The sequence below is a fragment of the Pleurodeles waltl genome, chromosome 5 (assembly GCF_031143425.1).
Source record: "Pleurodeles waltl isolate 20211129_DDA chromosome 5, aPleWal1.hap1.20221129, whole genome shotgun sequence".
In the NCBI taxonomy this organism is placed as follows: Eukaryota; Metazoa; Chordata; class Amphibia; order Caudata; family Salamandridae; genus Pleurodeles; species Pleurodeles waltl.
The window spans coordinates 1,068,266,657-1,068,288,509 of record NC_090444.1 but is presented as its reverse complement, the minus strand read 5'-3'; positions in this window follow the sequence as shown (position 1 = coordinate 1,068,288,509).

Below are 21,853 nucleotides of genomic sequence, written 5' to 3'. Positions count from 1 at the left end.
CTCTACCAGGAGTACGAACGCAGGCGGCGAAGACCATGATGAGCACTGCACCTACAACACAGGGGAGGGGGAGGGAAAAAAGAGTGACACACGGACGCAACACCCCCACCCCCACCCACGACAACACACACACTAATACATCATGATAGATTACAGTTACACCCCACAACCCGCCCCGGAAGAATGCAAAGACAAAAGGAAATGATTTGAACGTTTGTAATCTATTAAAATCCAGTACTCAAAAATATATAAACACAATATAAACAAATATATACACCAAGAATACAAGTCCAACGTATTCCACCATTAAAGTCCGTGGACCACTGGGCCCAAAATGCATGGGCGAGGCCCACACAAGATACCCGATCAAAACGGAGAGAACACTGCTGTGGCATCAGATCGAAATACAACAGGCACCTCAGGGGGAAGGGAAGGGGGGCACCTCAGCCGGATGAGTGCACAACGCCAGATCCACAAGGGGGCTCCATGCCCATTGATGTATCCTGGGGGATGCAAAGCCACAGTCTCTCAAGTCTTCACTGGTTCTGGAGGGTGCTTGGTGCCCAGAGTGCTTCATCCTGCCAAGGACTGAGCTAGTGGATGTGATACTCCACTGGTTCTGGAAGGGGCTTGGTGCCCAGAGTGCTCCATCCTGCCAAGGACTGAGGTAGTGGATGTGATACTCCACTTGTTCTGGAGGGGGCTTGGTGCCCAGAGTGCTCCATCCTGCCAAGAACTGAGGTAGTGGATGTGATACTCCACTGGTTCTGGAGGGGGCTTTGTGCCCAGAGTGCTTCATCCTGCTCGTGGCGGCCCCAATAGCGTCGGAGATTTTGGCGCTCATTGGCCTGCAGTGCTGGTGGTGGCGGTGTCCTTTGAAGTGGTGCTTGTGGCGGCGGTGTCCTGTGAAATAGTGTTTGTGGCGGCGGTGTCCTTGGCAGCGGTGCTGGTGGCGGCGGTGTCCTGTGAAGTGGTGCTTGTGGCGGTGGTGTCCTTGGCAGCGGTACTGGTGGCGGCGGTGTCCTTGGCAGCGGTGCTGGTGGCGGCGGTGTTCATGGCAGCGGTGCTGGTGGCGGCGGTGCTTGTGGCGGCGGTGTCTTTGGCAGCGGTGCGGTGGCGGCGGTGTCCTTGGCAGCGATGCTTGTGGCGGTCTTGTCCGCCGTGCAGGTTTTCGGCGACTTGCCTGTCTTTCTGTGCCCCTTCCCCATCTTGGATGGTGGCGCAGCTGTCTTCCCACTCCCAACTGTACTCCTGGAAGAGGCTTTGGTGGTAGATGTTTTGCCTTTCTCCCACCGGGCACTGGTCAACTTTTTATGCTTTTGAGGTGGGGGACTATCCATGGTCTGGCTGCCCTGCTGCTTGGCGCACTCCAGAAGCCAGTTACTGCTGGCACCACTGTTCCGGCTAATGTTGTGGCTGAGGTGCTGGGTTGGGACCTGGAAAGGCGTGCCCTAGGGGACTGAAGGGGTGGGGGAGGTGAGGGGAAGAGTTCAAGGTTGGACAAGAAAAGTTTTTTGGACACACTGGGACGGGTAGATGGAGGTGCTTTGGGAGTGGAGGAAGAGGTAGTGGTTGTAGGAGGTGTACGTTTGCTGACTTTGGATGAAGGTGCATGGGCTGGAGGCTGTTGTGAGGTGGATGGCTTTTGGGTGGGTGTGTGGCTGTGTTTGTGTACCTTGGGAGGTGGACTCACAGACACATTGGGACAGGACACGGGGATGTGTGAATGGTAATGGGGGTGGTGAGTGCAAGTGAGCGGGGTGTGGTGATGGGTGTGCTGGTGATGGACGTAGTGGATGAAGATGTAGTGCATGCAGGTGTGAGTGGAGACGAGACAGGGAGGGAGGAGAGAGACGTGGAGGAGGGGGACACAGTGGAGGCAGTGGATGTTGGCATGTGTGCATGGGTATGATGCTTGTGTGAGTGCCTGTGGGATGTGTGGTGCTTATGTTTGCCAGAGCTTCCCTTGTGTGTTGAGGTGTGTGCATGCTGGTCTGATGGTGTGCTTGGGATAGGCTGAGGTAGAGGGGTTTGGGTCTGGGTAGAGGAAGTTGGAGGGGGGAGGCAGGACACAGGGACAATGGCTGCCATCAGTGCTGAGGCCAGAGTCTGAACAGCTCGCTGTTTGGCTACCCGACCAGAATGAATGCCCTCCAGGTATGCATTGTTCTGTTGCAACTGCCTCTCTACACCCTGGATGGCATTCAAAATGGTAGACTGCCCAACAATGAGGACCTGAGGAGGTTAATGGCCTCCTCACTGAGGGCAGTAGGGCTGACAGGGGCAGGGGCTGAGGTGCCTGGGGCGAAGGAGATGCCCACCCTCCTGGGTGAGTGGCAACGGGGCACACGCTGAGGGGCTGCTGGGAGGGCAGTGCTGGTAGAGGGGGTGGCGGCTGTACCTGTAGATGCTGTGGGCACAGAGGGGCCCGCCACCACAAGGGAGCTCCCATCACAGGAGGGGTCTGTGTCGCTGGTCTCAGCTCCTGTCAACCCCGTGGAGTTCTCCTCGCCCTCCGTCCCACTGGTGGCTTCAGACTCCGTTGTGTCGCCCTCCAGGGCCATGTGGGATGTAGCTCCCTCCTGCTCCGGTGCCATTGCTCCTCCGCCTGATGATGCTAATGCACACAAGAACAGGGAGACCACAAAAAGGGGGGGGGGAGACAGAAGAAAGACATGTTGAGTGCATGCAATACCGCTACCGTTGGCGGACACTACAGACACAGAAGCCCCCTGCACTACGCTGTGCACTTTGAGTTCCCTAATTAATCACCGGGACATGGGGTCCAAGGCCTATGCCCGATTGCTGCACACATGGAAGTCACAGGAGCCTGACTAGGTGTAGTTGACTCTGAACACAGGTGGGGTGGGGTGCCACATGGCCTGCCTTACTACGGGACCTTGCCTACTAAACTTGCCCTGGCCTAGGGGAACTCACAGCCCACCTCCCCCACCCAGTCACCTCCACTGTGCGCAGAATCAGCTAAATGAGAGTGTAGTCACCCCTTGTGGCTGCTGTGATGCCCTCAAGCGCCCATCCAACTCCTGATACGCCACCGCCAGGATCCGGAACATCAGGGGGGTCATGGTGCGACGGGCACCCCTCCCACGTTGGGAGGCCATCCCCAGCTGGGCCTCCGCCGTGTTCTTGCTCCAGCGGCGAATGTCCTCCCATCTTTTCCCGCAGTGGGTGCTCCGTCTGTGGTGGACCCCCAGGGTCCGGACTTCCTTGGCGATGGCACGCCAAATATCCTTCTTCTGGTGGGCGCTGACCTACAGGAATAGTACAGGGGAAAAGGAGAAGATATAACCGTCTGCACCGTCACAGTCATTGGCCCACATTCCTACCCATGCCATGACGCACAGGCACTCACCGTCGTTTCATGCACGCCTCATTCTCCACCCCCCATCTTCCATCCACACCACTCCACACAGGCATTGCCCATTCAGCATGCTCACAGTGTACTTACCTGTTTGTCTGGAGGACCATAGAGTAGCGTGTACTGGGGGAGGACCCTATCCACTAGTTTGTCCAACTCCTCCGTGCTGAAGGCAGGGGTCCTTTCGCCAGACACACGAGCCATTGTCTCTTCCAGACTGAGGTCACAGCAGCACTTGCAGTGTGGGTCCTCTCCTGTCGAAGATCAGGTATCAAGTGAGTGAACAGAGAGAAAATGGTGGTGACGTCCGTGGCAGTGAGTACTGTCACCGCCGGCGTACATCGTCATTGGCTCCTCAGACCCATAGGGTCCAATGTTAACCAATGCAGGATTGCGCCACGGTCTTTGACCGCCTACCGCAACGGTGTACAATGCCAGCGCAGTCACCTCAATTCCCCTTGTTCCACATTACAGGTCAGGCAGACGCCATTTCAGGGGGCCACATGGCATTAATTTTAAATGCGTCACACATATCTAGGCCTTGCATACACACTGATACAGGCGCATAGTGGTTTGAAAAAATTGAGGAATAAAGTTGTGTTTACGTACCTCAGTGTTGGTTGACTCTATGCTCGCTGTTCTCCTCCATAGAGCACGTCCGCTGGGGCAGGTGAGGAGGTGGCGGCATCCCCCGGTGTACAGACCACTGGTGGACCTGTCGACGATGGAGGAGCGACATGTAATTGTCACCTACAGACTTAATCGTGCCACAATCCTGGAACTGTGTGCCCAGTTGGAGCCAGACCTAATGTCAGCTATTCGCCATCCCACAGGAATCCCCCCTCTAGTGCAGGTGCTGTCAGTACTACATATCCTGGCAAGTGGGTCTTTTCAAACTACAGTGGCCATAGCATCAGGGATGTCCCAGCCTATGTTCTTCAACGTGTTGTCCAGAGTGTTTTCTGCCCTGCTGAAACACATGTGCAGCTACATAGTTTTGCCAGGAGGAGGATTTGCCAACAGTGAAAGGTGACTTCTATGCTCTGGGACATATCCCCAACATCATAGGTGCCATTAATGGGACACATGTGGCCTTGGTACCCCTCCGCAGGAGTGAACAGGTATACAGAACCCGGAAGAGTTACCATTCAATGAATGTGCAGATGGTGTGTTTGGCTGACCAGTACATCTCCCATGTGAATGCCAAGTTTCCTGGCTCAGTGCATGATGCTTACATTTTGAGGAATAGCAGCATCCCTTATGTGATGGGGCAACTCCAGAGGCACCGTGTGTGGCTATTAGGTGAGGACATAGCGCCTATACAGTGTGACTAGGTGTCTGGGTCTGGGGATGTCCCTAAGAGTTAGTGTGTGTCTAACAGATTTCCCTCGACATTTGCAGGTGACTCTGGCTACCCCAACCTGTCATGTCTACCGACCCCAGTGAGGAATCCCAGGACAAGGGCAGAGGAACGCTACAATGAGGCCCATTGGTGAAATAGGAGGGTTATTGAGAGGACCTTTGGCCTCCTGAAGGCCAGGTTCTGGTGCCTCCACATGACAGGTGGTTCCCTATTCTACTCACCAAAGAAGGTGTGCCAGATCATCGTGGCCTGCTGTATGCTTCACAACTTGGCTTTGCGACAACAGGTGCCTTTTCTGCAGGAGGATGGTCCAGATGGAAGTGTTGTGGCAGCTGTGGAGCCTGTGGACAGTGAAGAATAGGAAGCAGAAGAAGAGGACATCGACAACAGAAACACAGTGATTCATCAATACTTCCAGTGAGACAGAGGTAAGAAGACATAACTGCCTGCAACATCTGATATAATTGTTCAACCTCTTATCTGTCTGTTACTTTCACCCAGTGTATGGACCCTGAGTTGTCACTTTCCCTTTCAATTTCACAGATGTGGGTCCCACTGTGTGACATCTGCTTTGTTTCCGCATGGACTATAGCTGTGTGACATAGGTATGTTGACAATACAATGGATATAGCATTTTTACACAGTTATTGCAAATACACATTTTTGAAAGCACAGACTGACTCCAGATTGTTTTGTGATTTAAGGGTGTTTATTTAAGTGCTAAATATTGGAGGGTGTTGTAAAATGGTCAGGGGTGAGGGTGGAGGAATGTCCATGGCAGAGTCCAGTCTATTAGTCTCACAGGTGCATTGTCCAAAGGGGCATGGGAAGTGGAACTGGGGCAGTTTAAGGATGGACAGGGTGACAAAGTGGGACAGAAGGATGACAATCAGGGTGGTCTCATTTCTTGGCGGGGGTCTTGGCATTGTTCTCTGTCTTTTTCCTGGATCTCAGGGACCGCTTGCGGGGTGGTTCTCCATCTGCAGGGGGTGGGGTGCTGGTGTCGTGGTCTTGTGGTGGTGCCTCCTTACCACTAGCCCGGCGGAGGTGGTGGGCAGTTCATCGTCCAGGCTAGTGTCAGGGGCCCCTTGTTGTGCCACAGTGTCCCTCCTGGTGTTGATGAGTTCCTTCAGCACCCCTACAATGGTGCCAAGGGTGGTGTTGATGGATTGGAGTTCCTCCCTGAACCTCAAATACTGTTCCTCCTGCAGCCGCTGGGTCTCCTGAAACTTGGCCAGTACCGTTGCCATAGGCTCCCTTGATGTTGGAGAGGGCCTCGTGGAGAGTGGGTTCCCTGGGCCTGTCCTCCCCCTGTCGCACAGCAGCCCTCCCAGTTCCCCTGTGTTCCTGGGCCTCTGTCCCCTGAACCGTGTGCCCACTACCACTGCCCCCAGATCCCTGGTGTTGTTGGGGTGGTGGGTTAGCCTAGGTTCCCTGTAGTGGTGGACACACTGCTGCTTGACGTGTCCTGGGGACAGAGATATGGGCCCTCTGGGTGGGTGCTGTGCTGGTGTTTCCAAAGGGGGGAGGCTCTGTTGTGGCTTGTGCCAGTGTGAGGGGAACCGACTGTCCCGAGGTCCCAGATGGGCTGGGCTGGTCATCTAGATCCAGTTGGACAGAGCTGCTGTCATCACTGTGGGCCTCTTCTGTGGGTGGAGTGGACATGTCTGGATCCTCCTGTCCAGTGACGTTGGGTAGGGGTCCTGCAGGGGTGTAAAGGCATGATTATTGCATCTGTATGTGCCATGGTGTGCAATGGGTGGGTGACCCTGTACCCCAGTGCTTGCATTCTTGTGTGTGACCTTGTGTGATAATTGTTTAGGGGTGTGTGTGGGTATGTGCAGTGGCCATGCATTGGTGATAGGTGTCCATGCTTTGGTGTTGCATGCAGGACTTGGTGTTGGGATGGGGGGTTGTGATAGTGGGACATATGTGAGGAGTTGGAGTGATGGGGTGAGGGCGAGGGTGGGGGTTTGTGATAGCATGCAGGTAGGGTGGGGGATGTAATAGTTAAGATTGGCTTACAAGAGTCCATTCCTCCAGCTACTCCTGCGAGGCCCTCAGGATGCAGTATAGCCAAGACCTGCTCCTTCTATGTTGTTAGTTGTGGTGGAGGAGGTGGGGGTCCGCCGCCAGTCCTCTGAACTGCAATGTGGTGTCTTGGGACCACGGAACGTACCTTCCCCTGTAGGTAGTTCCACCTCTTCCTGATGTCATCCCGTGTTCTTGGGTGCTGTCCCACTGCGTTGACCCTGTCCACGATTCTGCGCCATAGCTCCATCTTCCTAGCTATGGTGGTGTGCTGCACCTGTGATCCGAATAGCTGTGGCTCTACCCGGATGATTTCCTCCACCATGACCCTGAGCTCCTCCTCAGAGAACCTGCGGTGTCTTTGCGGTGCCATGGGGTGATGTGGGTGATGTGTGGGGTGGTGTGTGTTGTGATGTGTGGGGTGATGTTTAGGGGTGTGTAGTGTTTTGTGCATGGATGCTGTGTGAGTGATGGTGTTGAGTGCCTGTGGATGCTAGTTTGTAGATGGTGGTGTCTCTCTCTGGCCTTCAGTCGCAATTGTGGTCGTAAGGGTTTGTGGGTGATGTGGGTGTGTGTTTTATATTGTATTGGATGTGTGGGAGTGGTGTGTTTATGTGTACCAGGTGTGTGTATTTTGATGTGTCCAATGTGGTAGTGTTTTGTAAATGTGTGTGTATTTTGAGCGCGGCGGTGTGTACTGCCAATGGAATACCGTGGTTGAAAGACCGCCGAGTGGATTAGTGGGTCGTGATAGTGTGGGCGTATTCCTGTTGGCTTGACGGTGGCGGTTTTGGTATCGCCAGTTTATCACTGACCTTTGGTGTGGCGGAATTGTGTGGGTGTCAAAACTTTGGCGGATTCCGAGCTGGGGGTCATAATAGCTGTGGCGGAATTCCGCGGCCGGGGCGGTGTGTTGGCGGTCTTCTGCACGGTGGTAAGTGGCATTTACCGCCAATGTTGTAATGACCCCCATAGTGCCCGAATCAAAAGACCCAATTGCCACCGGTGCCTCACGTTTAGTGCAGTTCGCCATATTCACAAAGTGGTGTTAAGACACATTTTGCGGCTTGTAAATATGGCCCCTTCACACACAGCTCTTTGCACCTATGCTAGTTGCTCAGGTTGGCCCAACAACAACTCACACACCTCCATGCACCATTTGGGAATGGGTACAAAACTGAACATATACAACATATGGGGCATGTCTGTGATCATCATTTGTGCTGCTGTGCATCAATGTCACACTATGGGCACAATGGGGGTCATTCTGACCCCGGCGATCATGGACCGCCGGGGCCAGGGTTGGCGGGAGCACCGCCAACAAGCTGGCGGTGCCCCGCAGGGCATTCTGACCGCGGCGGTTCAGCCGCGGTCAGAAAGGGAAAACCGGCGGTCTCCCGCCGGTTTTCCGCTGCCCTGTTGAATCCGAGCTGCGCCGCCATGGGGATTCTGACACCCCATACCGCCAACCTGTTCCTGGCGGCTCTGCCGCCAGGAACAGGATGGCGGTATGGGCTGTCGTGGGGCCCCTGGGGGCCCCTGCAGTGCCCATGCCAATGGCATGGGCACTGCAGGGGCCCCCGTAAGAGGGCCCCACTTTGTATTTCAGTGTCTGCTTTGCAGACACTGAAATACGCGACGGGTGCCACTGCACCCGTCGCACCTTCCCACTCCGCCGGCTCAATTCTGAGCCGGCGTCCTAGTGGGAAGGCTGTTTTGCACTGGGCTGGCGGGCGGCCTTTTGGCGGTCGCCCGCCAGCCCAGTGCAAAACCCAAAATACCCTCAGCGGTCTTTCGACCGCGGAGCGGTATTTTGGAGGGGGGAACTCTGGCGGGCCCCCAATGTCACAAGCCCATAATGCAACATTATCATCATACAAATTGTTGCCAATGTGGATCCAAGCTGCCCATTCCCCTTGTGCCACATTAATAAAGTCACACAATGCATGCATTGATCAATGCTGTACATTCTTGGACCCTTATATGCCTGTGGCAGATATGCTGTATGCAAGAAAATATCCCTTACGCAGGGAGAGATGAACTAATGGGGTGATAATCCATAAAGGTTGTGCTGTGCCATCTAATTACCTCATGTGTGAGGCCTGCTAAAGGCAAATGACAAAGTGGCACAAGCATTGTAAGCAATGGATCTCGCTGTGCACTTGCGCCATCATTCATGGGCCCAATACAGTAAAGCACCAAAATAGTGACAAAACTCATTAGACTACTGTGGGAAAGTCCACCAATGGGAACAGGAATGTAAATTATGTACTTCCATGGTGTCAGTGACTGGGGCAAGTGGACTGCAAGGAGAATGGTGGTGTGGGATCAATGCACCAAATAACTTAGGATGTTGCCCTATGTGTGATGCACAATGCAACACATAATAAACAATTACAACCTGTAGAATTACAAACTTGTCACACACACATTTGTCACTCCCTCAACATCATAATGTCTTGGACTACGGTAAACCTAATTAAGATGCAATGACCATTTTAAAGGCATCAGAACCTAGGTGGATCACACAAGTGTTGCATGGGAAGGTCACGAATATACACATGGAATGCCTATTACACGCAGTATCAGGTGTGAGAGGGGCACATGAAAAATATGCCAGAATAAGGAATGCAAGGTGTTTCACCTTGGTATGTTAAGTAGGACCCATCACTATCCACCACTCAAGTAGAAGTTAGAAATTTTAGATGCTTGAGTACGGCACTATGATGTCTGTGTCCAGAGACACTTTCACATATATACCCATTGATGACTAAACATGCAGTGCAACAGCTATGCTTGCTCCTCTGTGCAGCATCAATTCAAATGTCCAGGGATGTGTGCTTCTCACAGATAGTCAATGCAACGCAAAAGTAACCTTAGTAATTCCCCAAAATATGAGGGACCTTACCAACATTGCCACACAACCTGCATGGTGAAGGGGTGTCCCTCTTGCCTGTCCTAATGCACATCTGCAGAAAGGAACAAATCCTGCTAAATCTGCTAACAGGAATGATTTCTGCCACTTACAATGTTTGACAATGATTGCAACACACATTGAAAGTAGCCCACAATAGGACTACTACAATGTCTGTTCTCAGTACCACAACTACAATGCCACCCTTGATGCGGCGTCCCAACATGATGCATCTACACATCAACAAGCCTCAAAATGTTTCAGGTCAGCCTCCCATGACATGTGTGTTCACAGAGAGATGGAAGTGGGTGGTCTTTACACATACTTGCTCCTAGCAACTTAGGGCCGTATTTATACTCTGGTTGCGCCGAATTTGCGTCGTTTTTTTCGACGCAAATTAGACGCTAAACTAACGCCAACTAACGCCATATTTATACTATGGCGTTAGACGCTTCGGGCGCCAAAGTGCCCGGAGTGTGCGTCATTTTTTAGCGTGAACCCCTTCCTTGCGTTAATGATATGCAAGGGAGGCGTTCCCGTCTTAAAAAATGACTCCCAGGCCTTTACGTGGAATTTATACTCCCGGGCAAAAATGACGCCCGGGAGTGGGCGTGGCCAAAAACGGCGCATTTGCGCCGCTTTTTAACGCCTGGGTCAGGGATGGCGTTAAGGGACAAGTGGGCTCAAAATGTGCCCAGAGTGCCCTCCCCTGCCCCCAGGGACCCCCCCTGCCACCCTTGCCCACCCCAGGAGGACACCCAAGGATGGAGGGACCCATCCCAGAGACATTAAGGTAAGTTCAGGTAAGTATTTTTTTATTTATTTTTTGTGGCATAGGGGGGCCTGATTTGTGCCCCCCTACATGCCACTATGCCCAATGACCATGCCCAGGGGACATAAGTCCACTGGGCATGGCCATTGGGCAAGGGGGCATGACTCCTATCTTTACAATGATAGGAGTCATGTTGATGGGGGATGGGCGTCGTAAAAAAATGGCGCAAATCGGGTTGAGGCGATTCTTTTGCCTCAACCTGACTTGCCCCATTTTAAGACGCCCTAACGTCATTTTTTCCCAACGCCGGCGCTGCCTGGTCTACGTGGTTTTTTTCCACGCACACCAGGCAGCGCCGGTCTGCTTGCGCCGGCTAACGCCATTCCATAAATACGGCGCCCGCATGGCGCTTCAGAATGGCGTTAGACGGCGCTAAATTTTTTGACGCTAAACTGCGTTAGCGCAGTTTAGCGTCAAAAAGTATAAATATGGGCCTTAGGCTCAGATTCATGACAAAGTTGTGCAGTGTGCTGCTGCCCAAAAAATAGCAGTGTTGCGGTGCACCACTTTTGAAATGTAGGGATGCACCTTATTTAAAGGAATATGGCTCACCCTTGCGGTTTCCCCTATGCTGGGGTTGAAGTAAGCTGCATGTGCCAACACAAGCATCCTTGCACCATAGTGCATGGGTGTCTGCCTTGAGGAGACTGAGGCCCATATTTATACTTTTTGACGCAAAACTGCGCCAACGCAGTTTTGCTTCAAAAAAAATAGCGCCGGCTAACGCCATTCTGAAGCGCCATGCGGGCGCCGTATTTATTGAATGACGTTAGCCGGCGTTAGCCGCCGGCGCTGTCTGGTGTGCGTAAAAAAAACGACGTACACCAGGCCGGGCCGGCGTAGGGGAAAAATGGCGTATGGGCGTCCAGAAATGGTGCAAGTCAGGCTGAGGCAAAAAAATCGCCACAACCCGATTTGCGCCATTTTTTTACGACGCCCATCCCCCATTGAAATGACTCCTGTCTTAGCAAAGACAGGAGTCATGCCCCCTTGCCCAATGGCCATGCCCAGGGGACTTCTGTCCCCTGGGCATGGTCATTGGGCATAGTGGCATGTAGGGGGGCACAAATCAGGCCCCCCTATGCCACAAAAAAAAATAAAAAAAAATACTTACCTTGACTTACCTTAATGTCCCTGGGGTGGGTCCCTCCATCCTTGGGTGTCCTCCTGGGGTGGGCAAGGGTGGCAGGGGGTGTCCCTGGGGGCTTGGGAGGGCACCTCTGGGCTCATTCTGAGCCCACAGGTCCCTTAACGCCTGCCCTGACCCAGGCGCTAAAATCCGGCGCAAATGCGGGTTTTTTAGTCCCGCCCACTCCCGGGCGTCATTTTCGCCCGGGAGTATAAATACGACGCATATGCATCGCAGTCATTTTTTAAGACGGGAACGCCTACCTTGCATATCATTAACGCAAGGAAGGTGTTCACGCAAAAAAATGACGCTAACTCCATGAACTTTGGCGCTAGACGCGTCTAACGCCAAAGTATAAATATGGAGTTAGTTTTGCGTCGAATTTGCGTCGAAAAAAACAACGCAAATTCGGCGCAAACGGAGTATAAATATGCCCCTGATTGTTTATGTGCAGGAAGGGACACCTGCCTGTACATCAACAAACACCCATTGCATTGTGCCTCTTCTATGTGTGCTGCAGAATGCTGCACACATGGAAAAGGCAAACAACACGGATGAATAAAAGCATACCTCCTCATTTTGCCATGTTAAAGCCAACCTTGGGTTGGCATCAGTAATTGCCGCTGCAACAAATTTTTGATTTCTTGTAAATCTGGGGCAGCATGATAAGTAATGGAGGTTGTGGTTGAACAGCCATTGCAACACCCACTGCACGCCCTTGATGCAGATAACTGCATTGGAGGAGCCTATTTTAACAAGGATGCATAATGCCACAAACAGTGGCAATACACTTCCTTGTAAAAATGGAGCACTGAAAAGTGCCACCTCAGCATTGCTAAAAGTGAAGCTCCAGTGGTGAAAGGGCCCTGAAAATCTGGCCCCATAGTCATGAATGCAGCCTCCTGCACCATGCAACATAATAATGAACTACCTTGTGTATATGTGTACAAACAGGCAGGTCTACCTTCCACTAAAACAACACTCAGTCCAGTCCAGCAATGCAGCCATCTTTGCAGCTACGCAACAAGGAAACCTGAGATGCACAAATGAGTGTTGTCTTGCAGAAAGGAAGAAAAATCCTGTTTTTTCACATAAACACAATGTGGTTGAATCTCACAATGAGTGATGAACACATCACTCAAAGGCCCGTATTTATACTTTTTTAGCGCCGCATTGGCGCCGCTTTTTGGTGCAAAAGTGGTGCAAACTTACAAAATACAATTGTATTTTGTAAGTTTGCACCGCTTTTGTGTAAAAAAATGACACAAATGCGGTGCTAAAAAAGTATAAATATGGGCCTAAGTGTCTATGAGGATGCATGTGGACAGTTCACCCCTACTGTCACTCCAACAGCACACGTACAGTGGCAGATGAGTCACTTAACAACTAAAATATCTGTAAGAGCAAATTCCAAGTATAACTGAATATCTACACTTGTGGAGTGAGCACAAATCTGGAATAACACCCACGACTTGCAAACTTTACACAGACGAGTCAATAAAATGGTTACATATGTCAAAGAGCATTATAAAAATATCAAGGTGGACGTAACACACTGGGAACTATGGACTGGCAGATTGTGCAAATGGTGACTATACACAAATGTTGTTCAGGTGGCAAAGTGTGCCATTAGGGCTCCACAAATGTGTGCCTTTGATGTGGGGATCTGTAACATGTCACAGAGCCATAAGTAGCAGGCAAATGATAAGCCATGTCAACAGCAACTACAGTCAAAGATTGACCTTTCACTATCCCATTGCAGAGGATGATGCCTTAGCACCTGCGGACCTACCTGTCCTGGATTTTACATATGACATGGATGACCAGTTGCTGACCATCAATGAAGAGACTCTCCAGCATGTTCGGGGTTCATTCCAGACACCACCTCCAGTCGCAGGGAGTACACACAGCATTGCAGGATCTCCACATGAACCACTCAACTACCAACACACAGCACCAAACAGTTCTGCCACATCCTTGGACTCTGAGCACCCAGACATCACCTTTCAGAGGACAGTAGTATGAGTCCAGCGGGAGATGGCATAGCAGGTGTGGGTGGGGATGGAGACCATGGCAGGCAGCCTGGAGGGAGTGCTGAGGTGCCTCAGTCCAAATAGGGACAACTCAGCTGCCATCAGAGACACCCACCCCGCTACGCGGACTCCAGCAGTCACTGGACGACATAGCTGCTGTCATGAGGCAGAGGCTTCAACAACTGCCCTCTTAAAGTGGCAGCAGCATGACAGATAACAGGCTGGGGGCTATACAAAATGCCATGGAGTCCATACAATGGGAAGTGACCTCCCTCAGAGAAAACATGGCTGCCTACCACAGTGCTGTAGCAGCGGTGTTGAGAAATCTTGCTGCAGTGATACCTTATGTGTTCCCACAAATGACAGCTGCCAGGACCTTTGATTCTTCATCTCTGTCCCCAATGTGTGTGTGGCCCTTGCAACTTCAACAACAGCACCACCCATGGCACAGGAGGCACAACACACATCAGAGGATGAAAATGTGGAAGGAACAACAATTTTAGGTAAAACTACCCAGTAGCTGCAGTATGTGCATCATGGACAGTATCTCTTTAATTCTGTATTTAAGATCATGTCAGTATAGTGACAGCTGGCAATGTTCCCTCTCCACTCTACCACTGTTGACTGGCATTGTCTCAATTCCTACCTATTGTCAATTTGGACACCTCCTCACTAATGCGCACTTCTCCTACGCATGCCTCATGACATGTCCCTCACCTTTGGACTCTGAATGTACATCAAATACTCAGGATCTCTCATGGGATCAGTGAACTGGACATTGTACTGCATTGGAAACTAAACTCGCACATGTAAATAAATCACCATTATCACATTCATCATACTCTTTTTTCAGTGTTCAATCAACTCATACAAATGTCTGCATTGTGTGAAGCAATGACAATGAGAACAGAACCAAATTACATGTGTGGCTTACTGTCAGACACAAAGGCACACACTAGGACTCTAATATGATAAAGGTGACCAATAGTATTATGTACTATAAACAAACTACTGAGCCTCCCAAGCATGTATTGAACAGATATTCATGCAAGTTGACATATGGCATGAATGGTTCAGAACTCAAGTGTCAGGAAATTTCTCTGATGATTGTGCCAGTACAACAAATTTGTGAGGAACAGAAGAGGCATATTTAAGACTGTAACAGGCAGCTGGCAGTATGCCAGTATCCGTACCCCAAATAGGGTGGAGTTTAATGTGCTAAACCTTTCTAAAATGATTATGACATGCCTTAGCAATGACAATTGATGTTGCATCAGTACCTGTCAAATATTTTGTATCCATAAAAAATCTGAGTGTCAGGAACTGTACTGAAAACTATTTTGAGTATCTGATATCATGGGGCTGCCAATCAAACACCTCCTTGGTCATTGGGGATACACATAGTCATACATGTAAATCAATACTGAATGCATACCCTAAGGCATTTCCCTAACTTGGCCAGTGCAGACATGAGAACACCCAGATAGTCAATCATCATGGAAACCTAAGTGTCAAAAACGTACAGGATTTATTGGTGCCTAAAACACAACCTATTAAAAACCTAAACTACTCACTAACCTACACTAAGCTAACCTATACTAATGTATCTTAACTTAATCCTACACCTATCCTAATCTAAACGTAACTTATACACATAACACCAGTCAATAATCATTGTCCCCCCACCCTTCTAATGAGAGAACAGATGTGTAGGACAACATGAACTAAAGCTACACACATACTAACTAATCCTATGTCCTAAACAAATATATATTTGCGTATTTTTTTTAACATATTACCCTATACATAGCCCCCCAAACACCCCAAACAAAAACACTGCCTAAACCCCACCCAAACGACACTAACTGTATCCGACAACCAACTTACTCTATCCTACCTAAGTATGTCTAGCCCCCTAAAACCCATTGAAATTTATATAAATGCAAACTGGGGAAGGGAAGGTCCTCTGAAATGGTGAATGGCCACACATACAGCTTTTTGAGCTTCCTCTTAATATACTTTAGGTTTTTGTAATTCCTGGCTGCCTCAAGTCTGGCCAACCTAGCCTTGACCTCTGCCAGGTCTTTATGCATTTCCGTTTCAAAGGTGGACCCAGTGGCAGATGATGGTGACTGTTATGGTGCTGCTGGTGTCAGATGTGCTGTAGATGTTGAGGGTGCTGGATCTGATGGAGTACCACTGACTCTGGGTGCAGAGGACACTCCTTTTGTTGAGGTGGTTGCAGGCTGTTGAGCTGGTCCACCAGGTGGGAAAGCCTTCCACAACACCAATTACTTTTCTGTGTGGTACCTCCAAGACATCTTCCAGTAACCAGCCTGAACCTGGCATATGTATGGCCCACATTAGCAGCCTTATTATTTCCCCAGTGGGGAAGGGAATTACACCTTTGGCCCAAGAGGTGAGTCTCTTGTAGGAGAAGCATTTCAGGGAATCTGGTATGATGTACTGGGCACGACTCCCGTATGACTTTGACATTCCAGTATACTATCCTCAGGGTTAAAGTACTAACTTTGGACATCCCACTGTATGGATATAGGACCAAACACGAAGGTGCTGGCCCTAAGCCATTTGTGGTTCAGACTGTGAAAGTGAATATCCTATGTGCCTCAGCTATGTTGACTGGCCGTATGTATCTTGCCTGAACATTAAGTACAACAACTATCCAATGACCCCTTTTCAATCTTCACTCCCCCCTCCTTGCTACACTGCGATGCAGAATCCAAACTGCCCACCTCCCCAACTGCGCATAGCACATATTGTCTAAACCAAACATACTACTAACTAGGAAGCGTGAATGCCGCCTTCTGGCACCTTACTGGAATGTCTTTACCAATTTGGTGTCTCATATCCTCTGTCTCAATCTTGTCCCCAATAACTGATTTAGGACCATTGTAGCCTGCTCCAAGTCCACCCACAAGACACTGTGGGTGCATCACCAGTGCCACATTTACAATCCCAAGCACCCCTCTAATTTCCCCATGGGTCCCAAGATCTGTTTGGGTGATCTGGATGATGCCCTAGGCTAGGCATACTATGTTTTGACCTGCACCTCCACTTCAAGTGTTTCAATATTCTGCTTTGCCAGCCTCTTAGGGTGGTTGCAATGTCTTGAACCCCTTGCCACCTGACATTCAATCCAGCCAATAATAACCAGCTTCTGGGCTTGCATGTTGCGACTAATCAAAGCTGCACAGGATAAGTCATTGTTTACTTGTGGTCCTGTTCCCGCAGAGCCTTCTTCACTTACAGGAAACTGCAGCGCAGCCTCTGGGCCCAAAGACAAAAATTGGGAAAGAAGGTAACCAGAGCTTTACCTATATCTATTGGAGGGGCACTGTGAGCTGTTTGGAGGCTCAGGCTACGGTATCAGGCATTTATGAGTCTTGCTATGATGTGACAAGGTAGTGCTCTAGGCTTTTATGGTCCACCTGAGATTTGGTGGGTTCCTTCCACCTGAAAGATTTTTTGAAGTCCTCATGTTTGCAACTGTTTCAGGATGAGATTGTCCACAAACCAGTCCAAGGACAGACCCTTGGTGGCATATTTATACTCTGTTTGCGCTGAATTAGCATCATTTTTTAATGCAAATACAGCGCAAACTTAACTCCATATTTATATTTTGACGCTAGACCCGTCTAGCATCAAAATATTTGAGTTAACGCCATTTTTTGGATGTGTGAAATCACCTTGCATCAATGAGATGCAAGGTAGGTGTTTCCATCCAAAAAATGGCTCAAAGCCCCTGGCGCCTTATTTATCGTCCCGTGCAAAAAAGGTGCACTGGAGGGGGGAGGCGGGCCTAAATAATGGCGCTAAGCCTGCTTTGCGCCATTATTTAACACCTGGGTCAGAGCCGGCATTAGAGGACCAGTGGACCCATTTCCATGGTCAAACACCATGGAAAGAGCCCACAGGTACCCACCCCAAGAACACCCCCACCCACACTAGAGGGACACAAGAGAGTGGGGGACCCCATCCCAGGTACGTAGGGTAAGTATAGGTAAGTATTTAAAAAAAAATTTTTAAGTCCCACTGGGGGCCCTGAAATGGGGTCCCCTACATGGCACTGGGTGCAATGGCCATGCCCAGGGGACACTTGTCCTCTGTGCTGGCCATTAGGGTGGTGGGCATGACTCCTGTCTTTTCTAAGACCGGAGTCATGTGGTATGGATGGTTTTGCATCAGGAAATGACGCTAGGCTGGTTAGAGACTTTTTTTTCATCAAACAGCCTAGCATCATTGGTTGACGCTCAACCTCCATCTCCTCTACTGCCACCCCCACCTAGCTAATGTCTTTTTCTTTCACGGAGCCCATGCTTAGCGCAGGCTTGTGCCATTCCTTAAATATGGCATCCGGCTGGCACTGTGGAATGGAACAAGCCAGCACTTATCTTTTTGCAGCAAAAACTATAAATATGGGCCTTGGTATTTTGAGGTACCACTAGTATCCATATATTTTTTTAGCAGGTTCAGCTCTTCAAATCTTCCAACTTCTCCTATAACTGTTCTAATGTAGCTTCACATCATTTGTCATACATGGCTACATGCTCACATTTACATTTCACAACCTATGTAACATTCCCAATGACTGTATTTTGGTACTGTAGAGGGAATGACACAATCAAGCTTTGTTTTTCATTTTTCACACATACAATTTGCCAAGGGTCTGTGACGTGTTAGTACATTGCTTGACTTACATGCACATTCCGAGTTGATTAGGTATGATAGACCTATACATATATGAGTATTGGACCTTGTATGTCACTCTCTTGTTACTACATATAAGCAGCACTGAGAAGTATGTTATCAGTACTCACATGTGATATTGTCATTCAGACTTAGCTAGGTTACCAGCAGACACAAACCTACCATTGTAGGCACATACTAGCCTTTTCCTACCTAACTCTGAGCTTTCAAGTACATGTCCTGGATTGCAACAGTCATATTTAAAACCAACACACTTATGTGATATGTGTGTGACAATGTATAATGTATTAGCTACAGACAATGCCTACATTCCACCAACACATTCATGTGGTAGTGATTTATTATGGAGATGTTTATTGTTCATGACTACGGGGCAGAATAAAGTATATTGGCATACCAGCCAGTGCAAGGCCAATTTTCTTCCCCCCTTAGCATTCCCCTACCATCACCATGTGTGCTCTGTATTTTACAGACTCTGCACCATAGAACAGGGTAGGGGGCAATAGCCTGTAAGCTATTTGAAGCAATTGATGTACTGTTCAGGGTCATAGCTAAAATGTTGGCCCTTACCATAAACAATACTCAGGGTCCCATTGGTACCAATGGTGTGCCCCCTTTAAACAGCTGTTCTGAACAGGTGTTAAAAGTAGCAGCAATATATGGCACGTTGTTTTTGTTGGATTCTACTGGACCATTTTAGCTCCACCCTACCAGCCGTACACCCCCCTTGCATACTCAATACCTATCACAGGCATTTTGTGGCACAAGGTGTTACAAAGTGGCACAATGCCTGAATTGTGCCACTATGAGTTTCTGCTGCTTGGATATTAGCATAGTTTTGCCAAATTAATGTAACATGTTTGACACTAATGTTGAATAAGGATGCACTATAACCTTTTAAATCAGGGCCTATGTCCCGAAGTTGTTTACAACTGCTGTGGTGTAGTCATGCTCTCTGAGATATGAGCATGTTACAACTGGTATGTGATGGTGTAAAAGAGTACCCCATGTACATTCTGAGTTTATGTTATTTTATTAAATTATTTACATAGAGATTCTTGGAGTACAGTTCTATGTGAAAAAACTTTGCGCAATCAGTTCTCTTCTGTGTACTCCGGCAGCAATGTTTTGTTGTTCCCCCTCCTCTAGTTGTACACCATTGTTTTCATCCTCCTCACTGAGGACATCTACTTGTTCATCCCAGGCGACACGTGTGCATAGACAAATGTTGTGCAAAATGGCGCACACAAGGATAATTTCGCAGACAAGGGGTGGTGCATATAAATGTCCTCCTCCTGTAAGATGTAGGCACCAGAACCTTGATTTAAGGAGGTCAAATGCCCTCTCCACAAAAATTTTGGTCCTTACATGGGCTTCATTGTAGGCCCACTGTGCGTCTGCTTTAGGATTTCCAAAAGGTGTCATGACCCATGGTTAGATACAGTAACCTTGGTCAGCTGCAAAGGAATGTGAGAATATGTGTCAATCATGAACATTAGCTAATTGCTAGGTGTCATGGCCCATATTTGCTTTGAGTGGATTGGTGTAACAGACTTGCACCTGGTATTGTATGTGTTCCTGTTGGGATGTATGGTTTCATTGGTCTGTGGTGGAGCACTTTCTGATCATGGGTTGTGGCTTAGGTATATGGTGATTGCAATTGGAATTTTTGTCTAACAGTTCACCCAGGCCAAATATGTGGGGTGTTCCCTATCTGTGAGCCAGGGGACCAGATTTACAAGGCCCTGGCACCTACTTGCACCACATTAGCCTAATTTTTGTAGACACTATTGCAGGCCAACTAGGCAAATAATCACAGCACCATGTTCATGAAGTGCCACTACCCATGCAGTGCAACACTTAGTGAACCTTTGCAACACATTATGCCTGTGCAAAGCGTCATGTATGCACGGGGTGTGTTTCCCAATGAGCAAAAGCTAAAATGGTGCAGATGAATTTAAGAGGTTCTAAAGCATAATTTTTATCTGGTACTTTTGACGTCTGCACAGAGCAGGCGTAAGTATGGGGCACACCATTGTTTAAATGTGGTCCTATGTACTGTGCAGGATTTGCACCATACAGCTGGCATTTATCTTACAAAGTCCATTGATGGCATCCATCATGTTGATACTATTGCACCTACACTGCACCATGGTGCTCCATATATTGAACACGGCACACACATGTTAGTTGTGTGGGGGCACTAAGGAGCCCAAGTGAAGTAGCACTGCTTTAGATGCTGCCCAACTTTTCTGACATGTGGCCTTTAATGCTTTGATTTTAGACCTGCAGATGAGTGATGTAGTGGACACGTGTACCTATTTTGTGTGTTGTGTGCCATGTAGCAGGGGTAGGGTTCTGTGTGTTGCATGTTAATCCCACCCCTTTGCCCTAGAAATACATCCCTTAAACAAAGTGTTGTTGTTGGCAATTGCTGGCTGGCATATGTATGTGCATAAGGTTCATATGCCTAGTGTGATACAGTTATATGGAAAATATTGTGATACTGTGAGACAGGGCAGGACATGCTGTGCTTTTCAGCACTGCCCTGCACCAAGAGTCCAGCCTTGCCAAGTTCCATGTCTCCTCATTCATGTGCATTTCTGGCCTTTCCTGTACATAGTCAATAGTAGATCTGCAGCAATCAATTGTTGGTACCCTTGTATGATGGTATGGAGAAATGGGATTTACAGGTATGTTTGTTGGTGTGCTGTGAGATGTCGATACCTGCACATGATCTTTCATTGATGGTAATCTTGAATTTCAATGTGTACTGCACTATGCGCCACATAAGGGAAAGTTGTACACAATTAGTATATCTATTATATTTTGCTGATATGTAGATGGTGATGGGACCATTCAGGTGGAAATAGATAGCATAGCAAATGTGGGGCTGAGCCAATATGTGAATTGTTTGACATATGAACAGCCAATGCAATTCACATAACAGAGGGATTCCTTGGTACGTGTTATGTGTGAAGGATTTGTGTTTTGTTGTGAACGTGTGGACACATGCAGTTGTTTGAATCCAGCTTTTGTATTCATAGGGAACATTGCTCCACCTGTCTGTCCAGTGATGTGTCAGTCAGGTGGTGCCAGGGACTTGAAGATATGGGTGCATGTGAGGGTGATGTGCATTGCGTGTAGTGTGGCATATGTGTTGTGGTCTATACATCTGTGTTTCCCTGTCCATGTATATTTGATGTTGTCTTTGTATTGTTTGTACTACAAGGTTGCTGTGTTGTGTGTGTTATGATTTGTATGGTGTCTTACCTACAAGTAGGCCATTGCATACTGTCCATCTTCGAATGGTTGGTTCATAGTGGAGTGCTTGAAGATGTGAGCATCATGGATGATTCTGGTAGATTTTGCAAGGATGTTTGTGATAATTCCACGGTGGTCCACAATGGCCTGCACATAGATGGAGTGGGTATGTTTGCGGTT